This window comes from Alexandromys fortis, unplaced genomic scaffold, assembly GCF_014885135.2.
Source record: "Alexandromys fortis isolate MF-2015 unplaced genomic scaffold, M_Fortis_MF-2015_v1.1 scaffold_125, whole genome shotgun sequence".
NCBI classification, from domain to species: domain Eukaryota; kingdom Metazoa; phylum Chordata; class Mammalia; order Rodentia; family Cricetidae; genus Alexandromys; species Alexandromys fortis.
This window is the reverse complement of record NW_026068026.1, coordinates 694745-708487: the sequence shown is the minus strand read 5'-3', so window position 1 is coordinate 708487 and position 13743 is coordinate 694745. Positions and strand designations below refer to the sequence as shown.

The following is a 13743-nucleotide window of genomic DNA, read 5'->3' as shown; positions in this document are numbered from 1 at the left end:
CTTAAAGGGACAGGACAGACCCAGATCATTATAGTCAGGATACCACCCAGTATCTCAGTCAATTTCCTGTTGCCTGCAAGATGTAGGACTCTCAGCTCTCATCTGCCCACAGCTTTCATGCTCCCCACCATGATGATAATAGACAGAATCTCTGAAACTATAATTGATATGCCCCAATTAAGTGTATTTTTGTTGTTGTTGCCATGGTTACGGTGTCTTTTCACAGCAATAGAAATCCTAAGACAGAAGTTGGTACCAGGGACTGGGCTCTTGCTGTTATAGGCCTGACCGTGTTTTTGTGTGAAGGAATATGGTCTTTGCTACACTGGGTTAGTCTGGAGGCTAAAGTGAAAGATTTGGGATTAATTCTGTAGGCAGAGGAAATCTCAGAACAGCCCACTGCAGACTCTGTCATGTGGTTACTTGTGTCCATGCTTGGAAAGACTTATAATGGAAAGGAGCAAGCTGAGAAGGGTAAATCACAAATTTTAAATTCAGAGGAGAAAAAGAGCATTAAGAAATGGAATAAACCAGGCAGTGGTAGCAGATACCTTTAATCCCAGCTTTGGGGAGGCAGAGGCAGGTGGATCTCTGTGAGTTAGAGACCAGCAAGGTCTACAGAGCGAGTTCCAGGACAGCCAGAGCTGTTACCCAGTGAAACCCTGTCTCGAAGAACAAAACAAAACAAGGAGTAAAATGAGTGGTGACCTCAGGGCAAGGTCCCACCCAGACGCATTTCCAACTATGAAAAGGAACTAACGAGAAGCTTTGAGCCTGGTCTGGTGGGACTCACCTGGTCTGGTGGGGCTCACCTTTAATTTTAGTACTAGGAAGGCAGAAGCAAGTAGATCTGAATTTAGGCCAGCTTGGTCTACAGAGCAAGTTTCAGGACAGCCAAGCTTAGGCAGTGAAGAACAGAAAGCTGGCGAAGACATAATCAAATGAGGGGGCCGTGTTCCAGCCCCAATAAGCAGCAAAACTTGGCAGCTTCAGCCATGTGATTCTGGGTTTGAGTTAAGAATAAAAGAAACGAGTTATGGAATTTGCCTCCGTCCCCAAAGAAAGCTGCTAAGGCCAGGTATGTGTCAGGGGTGTCCCTGAGGTCATTGCATGAAGCTGTGTACTTGAACCCTGGATTGCCTTGGAGAACCCAAGATCTTAGAGATGCCAGAGTCATGGGATACCTGTAAGGAGAGCTGCTAACAGGGAGTGGAAACAACCCAAGAAAAAGAAGTGTGTTGTAGTAAATAAAGTTGAATGGATTTGGAGATCAGAAGAGCAATTCAGATATCGAACATGGAGATGCAGGGTTTGGAGTTTGCCCAACTGATTTTCAGTCTTGCTTTGGTCCAGCATTTCCTCACTGTGCTCCCTTCCCTATGTTGGGAATGGTTATGTATATGCCGTGCCTTTGTATGTTGGAAGTGTTAGTATTCAGGCATTTGTGCCGGTGTGCTCTCAGGGACCTGGCAGGATACGTCATCTGCTACAGCCGCTCCTCTGTGTGTCAGCCACTCCCTGTGTGCACACAGTATATCCCGGCATCTCACCCTTTCCTCTCTCTCTCACTCTGAGGCAGCCTCTGCAGCCTCCCTCCTCCCAGTACACCTCCCACGTGGATTCTCTTGTGTGGTAGTGGTATGACTTTGGCCCCTTGATTCCAACCCACCAAGGTTGCCTTCCTGCTTCAACAGGAAGTATGTGATCTACTTTTTATTTTTGATTTTATAGGGAGTTACAGTAAAGAGACTGCATTTATTGCAGAAGAGACTTTGAACTTTGGACTTTAAAACATTGTTGAGACTGTGATAGACTACGGGGACTTTTGAAGTTGGACTGAATGCATTTTTGCGTTCTGATACTGTTACAAGCTTACGGGGGCCAGGGAGTGGACTCTGGTAGTTTGAACTGAATTGCCCTCCCCCCCCAATCTCATAGGGAGGGGCATTATTAGGATATGTGGCTTTGTTGGAGTGGGTTTGGCCTTGTTGAAGGAAGTGTGTCACTGTGGGGCGGGCTTTGAGGTTTTCTATGGTTGGAATCCTGACCAGTATCTCAGTTGACTTCTGTTGCCTGCAAGATCCAGGAAGCCCAGTTAGTCCTCTGGTGACGCGTCTGTCTGGGTGCCGCCATGCTCGCCGCCATGATGATAATGGACTGAACCTCTGAAACTGTAAGCCACTGCCGCAATTGAATGTTTTCTTTATAAGAGTTGCCGTGGTTATGGTGTCTTTCTTCCACAGCAATAGTAAACCCTAACAAAGACGGCTGCATATTAGCTGGAGGCTAACCTGGGCTACATGAGATTTTGTCCCAATACACAAAGAAAAAGGAAGCAGCAACAACAGCAAACAGAAGACTGGTTTAAGTAACTGAATTAGTCCAAGAGGCAATTATTTCTCATAGGAAAGGGGTATTTACAGGCAATTACAGGCAAAGGGGGACGAGTGTCTGAGATGCTTGGGATAGCTGCATTACAGATTTCAGACTTTGAAATGTTTGAAGATCTATAATGAGATATTCTGGGCATGAGAGCGGAGTCTAAACATGAAGTTCCCTATGTATTACATGTTTTATTCACTTGTCTTGAGGTAATTTTCTACAATATTTTTCTGCACCTATGTTTTGTTTTCTTTTTAAAGATGTTTTAAGCTTTGTTTAGAATTTGCTTTAGTATGTTTAATTATGTGTGTATGTGTGGGTATGTGTTCATATATGCTCACGCCAGAAGCACAAGCTCTTCTGGAGGGGGAACTGCAGGTGACTGTGAGCCCTCTGGTGTGGAAGCTGGAGACTGAACTTGGTGTGTGTTCTTAACTGTCGAGCCATTTCCCCAGCATCCTGTGTGAAGGGCTCTAGCAGGCCCCAACATGCTGATTGCATCCTTCCCTTCCCTACTTCTCTCTTGGGCTAAACCACTAAAGTCCTATGTGACCACTTCCTCATGCCTAACTCATTCTTGAGGTCCACTTATCAAAATACCAAGGGCCAGCATCAAAATTCCTCGTTTGGCTACCCTAATAAGTATGTCCAAGTCTCCCATTTGGCTATCATAATTAACATGCCCAATCAAAGACCCCCCATTTGACTACCCTAATTGACAAGCCCAATCAAAACCTACCAACCTGTCCTAGCCTAGCCTCGACTTTCCTTTTTTCTCCTTAAAAATCCCACCTGCTGAGCCACTTGCTGCTTCTGCCCAATTCAGGTTCGGCCACCCTGCCTCCCTATCTTAATAAATAAATCTCCTTTGTGCTGAGACTTTGGTGTCTGAATGTGTTCTGTGCCAACTCCAAGGCCCCTTTACCCTGTTGTTGTTTTTTGAAGAAGTCACCGAGTGTTTTATTTATTTTTTAAATATTTATTTATTATGTATACAATATTCTTTCTGCGTGTATGCCTGAAGGCCAGAAGAGGGCACCAGACCTCATTACAGATGGTTGTGAGCCACCATGTGGTTGCTGNTTCTGCGTGTATGCCTGAAGGCCAGAAGAGGGCACCAGACCTCATTACAGATGGTTGTGAGCCACCATGTGGTTGCTGGGAATTGAACTCAGGACCTTTGGAAGAGCAGGCAATGCTCTTAACTGCTGAACCATCTCTCCAGCCCCCTTTACCCTGTTTTAATTTTTTTAAATTATGTATATGTGTGTGTGTGTGAATATATCAGTTCAGGTGCCTGAGAGCATAGGTTCCTACAATGAGCCCTATTTCTGTACTGCAGTCAGCTCCCAAATAGTGATGCAGAGACTTATGGAAGCTCCGACTGTAGCTTAGGATTGTTCCTAACTAGCTTTTTTTTTCTTTTCTTTTCTTTTTTTTTTTTTTTTTCCTGAGACAGGGTTTCTCTGTAGCTTTGGAGCCTGTTGTCCTGGAACTAGCTCTTGTAGACCAGGCTAGCCTTGAACTCACAGAGATCCACCTGCCTCTGCCTCCCTGAGTGTTGGGATTAAAGGCGTGTGCCACCACTGCCTAGCCTAACTAGCTTTTATAACTTCAATAAACCCATTTTTATTAGTCTACGGTCTGTCACATCCCATGGGGTTACCTCTCTTCCATCCTTCATCTCCTGCTTCCTCTCCATGTCTTCTGTTATCTCCTGTGAACCTAGACTCCTCCTCCTCTTCCTTTGGTGCCTCAGAAATCCCGTCTAAACCTCCTGCCTTCACACAGCGTACAAAGGTCCCACAACAGGTCCCAAAGAGAATTTGTGGAGTCCTGGGGGAAGGGGGGGGGGAATAGCATTGACCTTGACAAGTTAATTGGCACTAGTCCTCTGTTAATGGAAGAACAGGTGACCCCCTTTTCAATCAGGCAGGAACTTTCTTCAAGCCCCTAAAGGGATGGAGGCTTTTGTCTAAATGTCTGACCTTGGGAAAAGGATTTTCTCTGGCGTGAGGGTGGGGTGGGGGTGATATTTATAACACATTGAATCTGAATGACCAAAGCAGCTCCGGTGGAGGGAAGTCTGGCTACAGTGTCACAACACAGCCATTGCAGCTTAACACCTATAGCTAGAGTCTTGACCCACAGAACCAAACCTTGGTCAGGTTTGACCATAAGTTGAGGCCTGCAGCCCCAGGGCGGGCGGGCGGAGAGAACTCATCCACTAGCATGGCAGGGGGCAGGGTGGTATGCTGCATGGGGAGAAGGATTGCTAACCTCTCCAGCCACAGCAGTTAACCCCAGATTCTGTTCAGTGTTTGAAATCCTATTGGGGCAGTCAGTCCCCTACAGCTGTGGCTGGCACCCTTGCTACATTGTAACAACAAGTGTGTATAACCCAGCCACCCATCCACACAAGCATGCTGCCCTGCAGCCTCGGGCTTGGGGCCAAGGCTGACTCCTTTTCTTGAAATGTTTAAGGCAGCGTGTAGAGATTATTTGTCTTATCCCTTTTAGGAAAATATATCCTTATGCTTATGGCCCTATCTCTAAAGTCCTGTAAGTGATCCCAATATCAAAGTCAAAGAAGTCATGATTTGAGTCTGTCCCAGATCGTCAGCGTCAGTCTGTAAGTCCGGACAAAAACACAACGACACACAGGCACACAGGACAATGGCGCCAAACCAAAGACGACAGCTTCAATCTATTTTGTGGGTGTGACCTGCCCCTCTATCAAAATAAGACTGCTACTGGCGTCTCACCATAGGGAACCACCCTCTGCAGAAGGGCCCTGGGGACGCCTCCTCCAGGCGCCCCACCTACGATCTTTCCACGCATACACCTAGATCATCTACAGGCACTTATGGTTCCTGGGCCCACTCACAGAAAGACATGAGACATGAAGCAAAACACAGAAAACTTTGAAGTTTCTACGGGTGGTTGTCTCAGTGGGTTTGAGGGGATCCTGGACCAGCTATAAGTGGCCATGTGGGTGTTGGAAATCAAACCTACATCATCTGCACGAGCAGCCAGCACTCTTAACCACTGAGTCACTATCTGTAGAATTTTTTCAGTTTGAAAACTTAGTGCCAGAAAGTTTGGATTTCAGGGCATCTCGGATTTCAGACACAGGAATTCATTATACTTCACCTGTATTTTCTGGTCCTAATGAAAGAACTGACCTGGCAACAGTTACCACTGCCTGCCAATGTATTGAGTAAGAGGTTCAAGGAACTGTGAAGGTGGCACCCTGTAAAGATACTATTTGCATAAATACATTAAACAACAGAACACCAGGAAGGTAACAGCCAGGGTTCCCACTGTAATATGTGATCTGAAAGGAAATTAGGGTTGTCAGCAAAGAACACTTAAAAAAAAAAAAAACTTCTAAAAATAACATCAGTTTACAGGAAACATGAGAAATAGATGTCTGTGTTAAATAACAACACAAGAATGTAATCAGGGACAAACAAGAACAATGTTACAGATACTGCAGATACTGGTTATGATGGCCGCAACCCTTCGTGGTCCACAGGGGTTACCTATGAAACGGTATGATGCCCGGAATGTGTCGATCCACTATTTGAGCACAGGGAATGCATTCGTTATTAAGGAAAGAACTCCTGAGACTGGGAGGGGCCGTCGCGGAAGACTAGGCACGCCAGGAATTTTCAGTAAGCAATCCTGTGGACATCTAAGAGGAAGTGTTGGAGCACAGAGGAAACAAAATTAAACTATCTCCATTGTTAAAGCATTGACAGGAGATGGGGTTCGCTATATTTTACTGCGGAATTTTATTCCGACTCTTTCTTACTCTGTAGCCCAAGCTGTCGTGGAACTCACGGTGTAGCCCAGGCCGGCATCAAATTTGAGATAATCCTTAGATGTAAATATTTTTGAGGTCAGCCTCCTGAGCGCTCGTATTACTGTGTGAATCACCTGTCCTAGATCACGATTTCCTTTTATGTTTCCTTTTGAAAAACACCAAGAGTAGTTTAGGTTTGGTCGAAGGTAAGCTCATTGAAATAAGAGTCAGAGGAAGCTGCCCCAAATGCAACAGGGAACAGCAAAAGAGGAAGTGTGAAGAAATAAGAGTAACATACACGAAGAGTGGAGAGGAGCAGGTATGTTGGTGCAGCCTTTAACTCCGGGCACTCAGGAGGCAGGGGCAGAGGCAGGAAGATCTCTGAGCTGAAAGGCCAACCTGCTCAATATCAGCCAGCCAGGCTCAGGCTACAGGGATGGTGAGTCTCTCTCTCTCTCTCCCTCCTCCTTGACATCTCCCCACCCTGTAAACATTTTTTTTTTCCAAAAGTCCCTGATCCATGAAGTTGTGATAACTAAATTAAATATTTATGGAAAGTTCATGTTCTATACTTGGAACAAAATAGGCCCTGAATCAATATTGACTGCCTTTTAAATGTTTAAGTAAGATTGAATGCAAACCTCCTCTGTGTTCCCCAAACTGGTTTACCATGTCTGCTCCCGCTCAGGAGCCCTGGCTGTCACCAAAGAGTATGTTATCTCTGAAAACAATAGAAATTGGCTCCAAATTTTTTTTCACACTAAGTGAAGTGATTTCAAAATCCTGGGGAAAGTTAGAGCCAAAATAAATTCCCCCAAACTACCCTCCAACACTTACCTCTCCCTCTCCACTTCCTCATCTCTGTCTGTCTGTCTCTGTTTCACTCAGAATGAGGTAAAGAAAACGAAGGGGGTTGGGGGTGCTGGAGAGCTGGCTCAGTGGTTAAGAGCACTTGTTGCTCTTGCTGAGGGCCCAGGTTCATTCAATTCTCAGCAGCCAGATGGTTCACAACCACCTAAGATCAGTTCCAGAGGAACTAACACTCTCTCTGATCCCCTAGAGCACCAGGCACTTATGTGGAGCACACACATACATGCAGGCAACACACACTTACATGCACGCACACACACACACACACACACACAGACACATGCACGCACGCGCACTTTAAATCTCTTTTAAAAATTTCAAAGTTGAGGCACGTGAGCAAGCAACAATAATCAGTTTCATTTTTGTCATAAGTATAATTCATACCTAGCTATTTTGCTAAGTATTTTAAATTACTAACTAGAATATCACCCGGAAATCCCACTGTTTGGCTTATACTGAAAAAGCAATGACGGTAATAACTAACCTTCACATGGTGATTGTGCCACTGTTCACGATAGCCAAGATACAGAATTAAACTATATATCTATCAGCTGGTGAGAAGACAGTGGAAAATCTACTGCATAGTATTTGTTCACAAAATAATGAAAGTATGGGGGAGGGGAAAGCATGAGCAAATACATTGTATGAGGTGGGGGTGGTGGCAGACATTTTTAATCCCAGAACTCTGGAAGCAGAAGGTGTATCTCTGTTAGTACTAGGCCATCTTGGTCTACAAAGCGAATACCAAGACAGTCAGGGATGTATCAAGAGACCATACCTCAATATACATATTCATATATAATAATAAATATATTTATATAGGATGTATTATGAAAACTTTTTCAAGAAAAAGAACAAAGGGTAGTTTGTCATTTACAGACGCATGGAGGGAACTGGAAGATATTATGTTAAATAAGCCAGATATAGAATCACAAATATCATATGTTCTCACTTAAATGTGGAACCTTAAAAAGAGCTTTGCTAGAGGTCGCACAGAGTCCCATGTGTGAAGGTCAGTGCTTGGCTGCTAAGACACATCCTAAACCCTTCTTGTGCCCATCTGAAACCTCACGGGCCAGGCCAGGTGCTCACCTTTCTCTCAGTGTTTCTGATCCAGACTTCCACAAGAACAGCTTATTAAACGCTACACACAGAGTTCTGGGGATTTTCCAGCTCAGTTTGCAACCCTCCACATTCCCTCCAGCAAGCAGTTCCAAATGCTAAGAGCTACATGGTGAGTTCCATCATGTCAACAAGTACACTTTTTTTTTTAAAGATAGATTTATTTATTAATTATGTATCCAGTGTTCTGCCTGCATGTATGCCTGCACACCAGAAGGGGCACCAGATCTCACTATAAATGGCTGTGAGCCATCATGTGGTAGCTGGGAATTGAACTCAGGACCCTTGGAAGAGCAGGCAATGTTCTTAACCACTGAGCCATCTCTCCAGCCCCACAGGTCCACTTCTTTTTTTTTTTTAATTTATTTTTTTTTATTTTTATTTTTGGTTTTTCGAGACAGGGTTTCTCTGTGGCTTTGAAGCCTGTCCTGGAACTAGCTCTGTAGACCAGGCTGGTCTCGAACTCACAGAGATCCGCCTGCCTCTGCCTCCCGAGTGCTGGGATTAAAGGCGTGCGCCACCATCGCCTGGCATGGGCCCACTTCTTAATTTCAATTTTTGGTGCTAGTTAATTTTCTCGTTGCTGTGGCCAGCTGAACAGCATATAATTAAGGGAGAGAAGACTGGTTGTGGCCTATAATTTGAGGGGGTACGCATGACCTTGGTGGAGACGACAGGCCAGCAAAAGCAGGGGGCTGATAGGTTCTCATAAGCCAAAACGTCACGAGTTCTACCCTAACACGGGATGGCAACAGTGCCCCACAACAGTGGCTGCTCAGGGTGGTGAAGGGCTGGCTAGAGGGGATCCAGGCACCATCTTTTTGGTGTTTCTGGCTACAGCTGGATTTTTTCCTCTTTGTCTGGTGGTAAGATAGAAACACTTTCTGTGAAGAGAAATGGAGTTACTTCCTTTATCCTTTCTTTGCTATTTGGGGTCCACTTGTCTTGGGGTACTTTCTTCTGCCCCATGTGTATAGTCTTAGGCTACAATGCATCTCCTGTATCAGATACTAGACATCCATGATGGGTCCGTTTGAGGTGTATTTTACAGAATGCACCCACTGTGTTCTAAAGAGAACTTGGATTCCCCTGAGATCATGAAAGCTATCCGAGGGAGAGCCTTCAAAGTCAGATGTTTTGGAAAAGGATTGTTTTCTGACTCTTGTTGGTCCTTGTTCCCAGTGGACAGCCCAGCAGTCAATAGGATTAGTCTGAGGAAATCTACATAGCTGATAATAAAGAATAAGTGTCTCCAAGTAAATTGCTAAATGTTTTTGCTACTGTTACTAGGTCTGACGTTATTAAGAAAGAGAAGAGTGGGCTGGAGAGGTGGCTCAGCAGTTAAGAGCGCTACTTCTCTTGCAGAGAACCTAACTTTGGTTCCCTGAACATACATGGGGGCTAAGAACATCTGTAATTCCCGTCCCAGGGGATTCGACACACTTATTTGAGCTTGTTGGCACCAAGCATGCGCATGGAGCATAGGTCTACACCAGGCATGCGCATGGAGCACAGGTCCACTCCAGGCATGCGCATGGAGCACAGCTGTACATTCAGGCAGAACACTCATACTATAAAATAAAATAAATAATTCTAAAATTAAATTTTAAAAAGGCTGCGAATTGAATCTAGGTCCTCTGCAAATGCAGCCAGGTCCCTTAAATGCTGAGCCAAATAACGGTCAGACACTTCTGGACCAGCCTCATATCTGATTCTGTAAAGCTTCAACCATCTGCCCAGGCAGCCAGTCTGCCGCCGAACGATAAGCCAACAGAGCGCCTTCAAGGCAGCAGCTAAACTAGTGTTATCAGCCAGACGGGGCACAAGGCAGAGGTAATTCCCTGATGCTGCAACGGATGGCTCCTTAACTTAAGCCAGAAAAAAATATCAAAAAAGGAAATCCCCAGAGGCACAAGGGACAGGACAGCAGTTCTGGCCACCCGGAAGGCAGCCCTCTCCAGACACGGGCTACACTGCCCAAAGCTGGGCCCCAGAACTTAACCTACACAAAGAAACCAAGTATACGAAAAGGAAAGATGCCAAACAGGAGGCAAAGGGGCGGTAGTTCTTGCCGTTATCAGAAGACAGATGGTGGCCAAACTCCACCAGGCCACCCATCTGGGGACAATTAAAGCTGCTGAGTTGCTCAGACCCGGATATTACTTCTAGATTTGGGATCCCACAATGGCCCAGCCTTCATGGTCAAGGTCTTCCTAAGTCTGACAAAAGCCTTGCCTGTTGATTAAAAACTGCACTATACCTGTTGGCCACAAAGCTCAGGATGGATTAAAGGATAAATTAAAAAAAAAAAAAAACTCCAAAACAAAACTTTAAAATATGCCTTTGAGACAGGCAAAACTGGGGCCAACCTTTCCCCCCCCCCAGGACCAGCTGCACCCCATATAGAGATATCCATATGGGTGACTAACCATTCCCTCCTGGAGTCTGTACAGGTTGTGCCACAGACCCAGGGATATCCATCAGACGGCTCAAGAGGCTGAACCCTTGCCTGTGTCTGAACTTGCCCACGGGTTCCAGCCTGGTGACCTTTTATGGGCAAAGAACATCCCTACCCAAAGCAACAGTGACAATCGCTGATGTCACCCTGTGCACTCAGCACACCCAGCTGAGAAATAATGACAAATGTGTTGTCACCAGGGTCCCCTAGTCCCCCTAAAGATAAGATTGACACAGACCATATAAATATGGTTGTCCTATTTTGTTTTTGTCTCCACTTAGAAAGGGTCCCAAACCCCCATAAGCCAGGACCTTAGGTATGAGAACTACGAAAAACCAGAACCACAGAGCTCACACTGACACCCAACCCACCTTCCAAGTAGAATTCTGCAAAATATTACATCCAGAGGCTCCTGGGGGGGGGGTGATTTGCCCCCTGCTGGGGAAGACCATGCTGTTGCCCAAGGTTTCTGTCCCACCAGGTCCCACATCCATTTAGTCCCAAATAAACACACAGAGGCATATATTAATTATAAGCTGATTGGCCTATTAGCTCAGGCTTCTTATTAACTCATAACTTTTATTAGCCCATAATTCTTGTCTGTGTTAGCCATGTGGCTTGGTACCTTTTTCAGTGAGGCAGTCACATCTTGCTTGCTCTGTGTCTGGGTGACAGCTGCAGACTGAAACTTCCCTCTTCCCAGAATTCTCATTGTCCCACCTCTACTTCCCATCTGGCTACTGACCAATCAGCGTTTATTTAAAATATAAGTGGCTGGGTGCATTGTCCCACAGCACCGTGCCCCTGGGGTTATGGGTCCACCAGTAAAGGGAAGGGGCTCCAATCTACCCTGTACCATACCTGCCTACCCAACAGCCTCCAGAGCTGCAAGAAGCTAGGCAAAAACCATTGCATTCAGTGTGGTTACCAACAGAGTCCTCCTGGGGGGCACACCAATGCCTTCATAGTACCTGTGTGGTCGCAGCAATGAAATCCCATGACCATACAGGTTAGGGCCTGGTAGGAAGCCAAAATCATCTCTGGAGAATTGGTAGAACCTGGGGAGTCAAATTATACTTAAGTAGTCCAGATCCACCCCAAAATTGTCCAGGTCCAGGCAGCAATTTCCCCACAGAAAAGAAACGTGCACTTAGTGTGATCCAGCCCATGGCCCAAACTGACCAGCGAGCACTCTAAGAAGGCAACCCCTAAAACTCCAATTTCCCCCAGGAATTCCTTTGGTAACCTCAAAGATAAAGGTCCAGGAGGCAGCGGAAGCCAGTCCCTCAGGGTTCAGGATGCTAGAAGGGTGTATATCCATTCTTTAACTGCCCTCTACCAACATAGGTCAGAACTGCTGACTACGCCTGGACCCCAAGCCCACATATTTTGTCGGAACTGGAAAGTTTCAGTCAGACAGTAAGTTGCACTTCCAACCCTAACAGCTGTAAATGGGCCCAGTCTAAGCTCACCTTGGGGACCTCCAGGGAAAGGATGCCTGTTTAATGTCACCAAAATACCCTCTAAACCGTTCCCCCTATGCAGGTTCCTATAGCTGTACACAGCAGGCTAATTCTAAGAGTGTTGGTCAAATGGATTTCCAGTCCTCAGAGACTACCTGAGACTTTTTTTTGCACTAGTGACTTAACCAATTGTGTGTTTTCTGAATTGTTTACACTGGAAGAGAAGCCATCCCTTTGTGTCCTCATACATGTTATACTACAAGTGTTCATCTATAATAAAAAAGAGACCAGGGCCCACCTAAACCTAGTTCCAGACTTCCCTGTGCACAGTGAGCTGTCCCTGCTCTCCTTCCCCTGTTGGTTGGGGCAGGTATCATCGTGGGCTCCACTGCAGTTGGACCCAGTGCTCAAGGAGACATAGAACAGAGCCATCTAGAAAATTCTGCTTCCCATCTGGAAGCCCAGTTAGATTCTTTTTTTTGTTTTGTTTTCGAACAGGGTTTCTCTGTAGTTTTGGAGCCTGTCCTGTAACTTGCTCTTGTAGACCAGGCTGGCCTTGAACTCACAGAGATCCTCCTGTCTCTGTCTCCTGATTGCTGGGATTAAAGGCTGGGATAAAATTTCTGGGATTAATTGCCGGCGCCATCACCATCTGGCCCCACTTAGATTTTTTAGCTGTGATGATTCTCTAGAATCACACAGGGCTAGCTGGACCACTTCTTTATGAGACAAGGAGGTTTCTGTATGATGCTAAGAAGCTGTTGCTTCTATGCCAATCAATCAGGGATAATTGGAAAAACAATTTAGCCATAGTAAAAAAATAACCTTCAATAATAATTTTAAAATGTGAAAAATCTGACAACTAGTGTCAATTATTGCTCTCCTAGATCCCCTTGGTAAACCACACTACTCTTGCTGGACCATGGCTGGACCATTCATCCTTTTGATCCTAGCTCTCTCTATAGGACCCTGATTTTCTCAACTGCCTACTTATCTTTGGAAAATAGCGAATATATTCTGTTAAACTGTGAATGCTAAAAAGACAATATAACCCTTTGTCCCTAGATGAGTCCGTGATTTGAGCCATGTCCACAGAACCAGCAGGGCCCGTAGCTGAGCCCCAGACCTTGGTAGAGTCACAGACCTTAGCACAACTGACTCCATGATGGAAGAACCATTCATGCCATGAAACCCAGCACGTGGACAGCACCACCTGACAAGATGAGAACAAAGACCTAATCCATCACAGTCCATAGCTCTGGAAACGTCTCTAAATGTACTAACCTTGCTTTTTGGCTTCTTTTTCCACTTCTGGTCAACTGTTTTTGCTAGCTGAAATATGTCAATGCAGGATATAGTTTTTGTGCTTAAAGCTCATGGTGAGAAAGTCTCGGGGCTACTGGGGGATCCCACATGCCCAGTGTAGTCACCAGCTGGATAATAAAGACTTTTCTAATGGCTTAAACCCAGGTCCAAGAAAGTCTTCTCTGGTGGACATCTCACAGCAAGAACTACTTCTAATCTCTCAGCAGCAACAGTAACTGCCAGGAAATGGGCAGTGAGCTATATAATGCCCTATTTCATATCCTGAAAGTAAATAGCCGCCAACGAAGATCGCTACATCCACCCAAGCCACCTTT

General features: G+C 45.4%; 1 protein-coding gene across 6 annotated transcripts in view; it reads left to right on the top strand.

The window, feature by feature from the left end:
- The first annotated feature begins 1581 nt into the window (after window positions 1-1581).
- The window catches only part of B4galnt1 (beta-1,4-N-acetyl-galactosaminyltransferase 1), a 30464-nt gene continuing 18302 nt past the window's right edge, over window positions 1582-13743 (top strand). For 2 of the 6 annotated variants that reach the window (XM_050163836.1, XM_050163833.1), the window contains exons 1-2: window positions 1582-1697; window positions 2081-2173. The gene's annotated coding sequence lies outside the window, so the exon portion shown is untranslated. Of the gene's footprint in view, window positions 1698-2016; window positions 2174-13743 lie in introns of those variants that run through there. The other 4 variants (XM_050163832.1, XM_050163834.1, XM_050163838.1 and 1 more) reach the window with 3 other exon arrangements.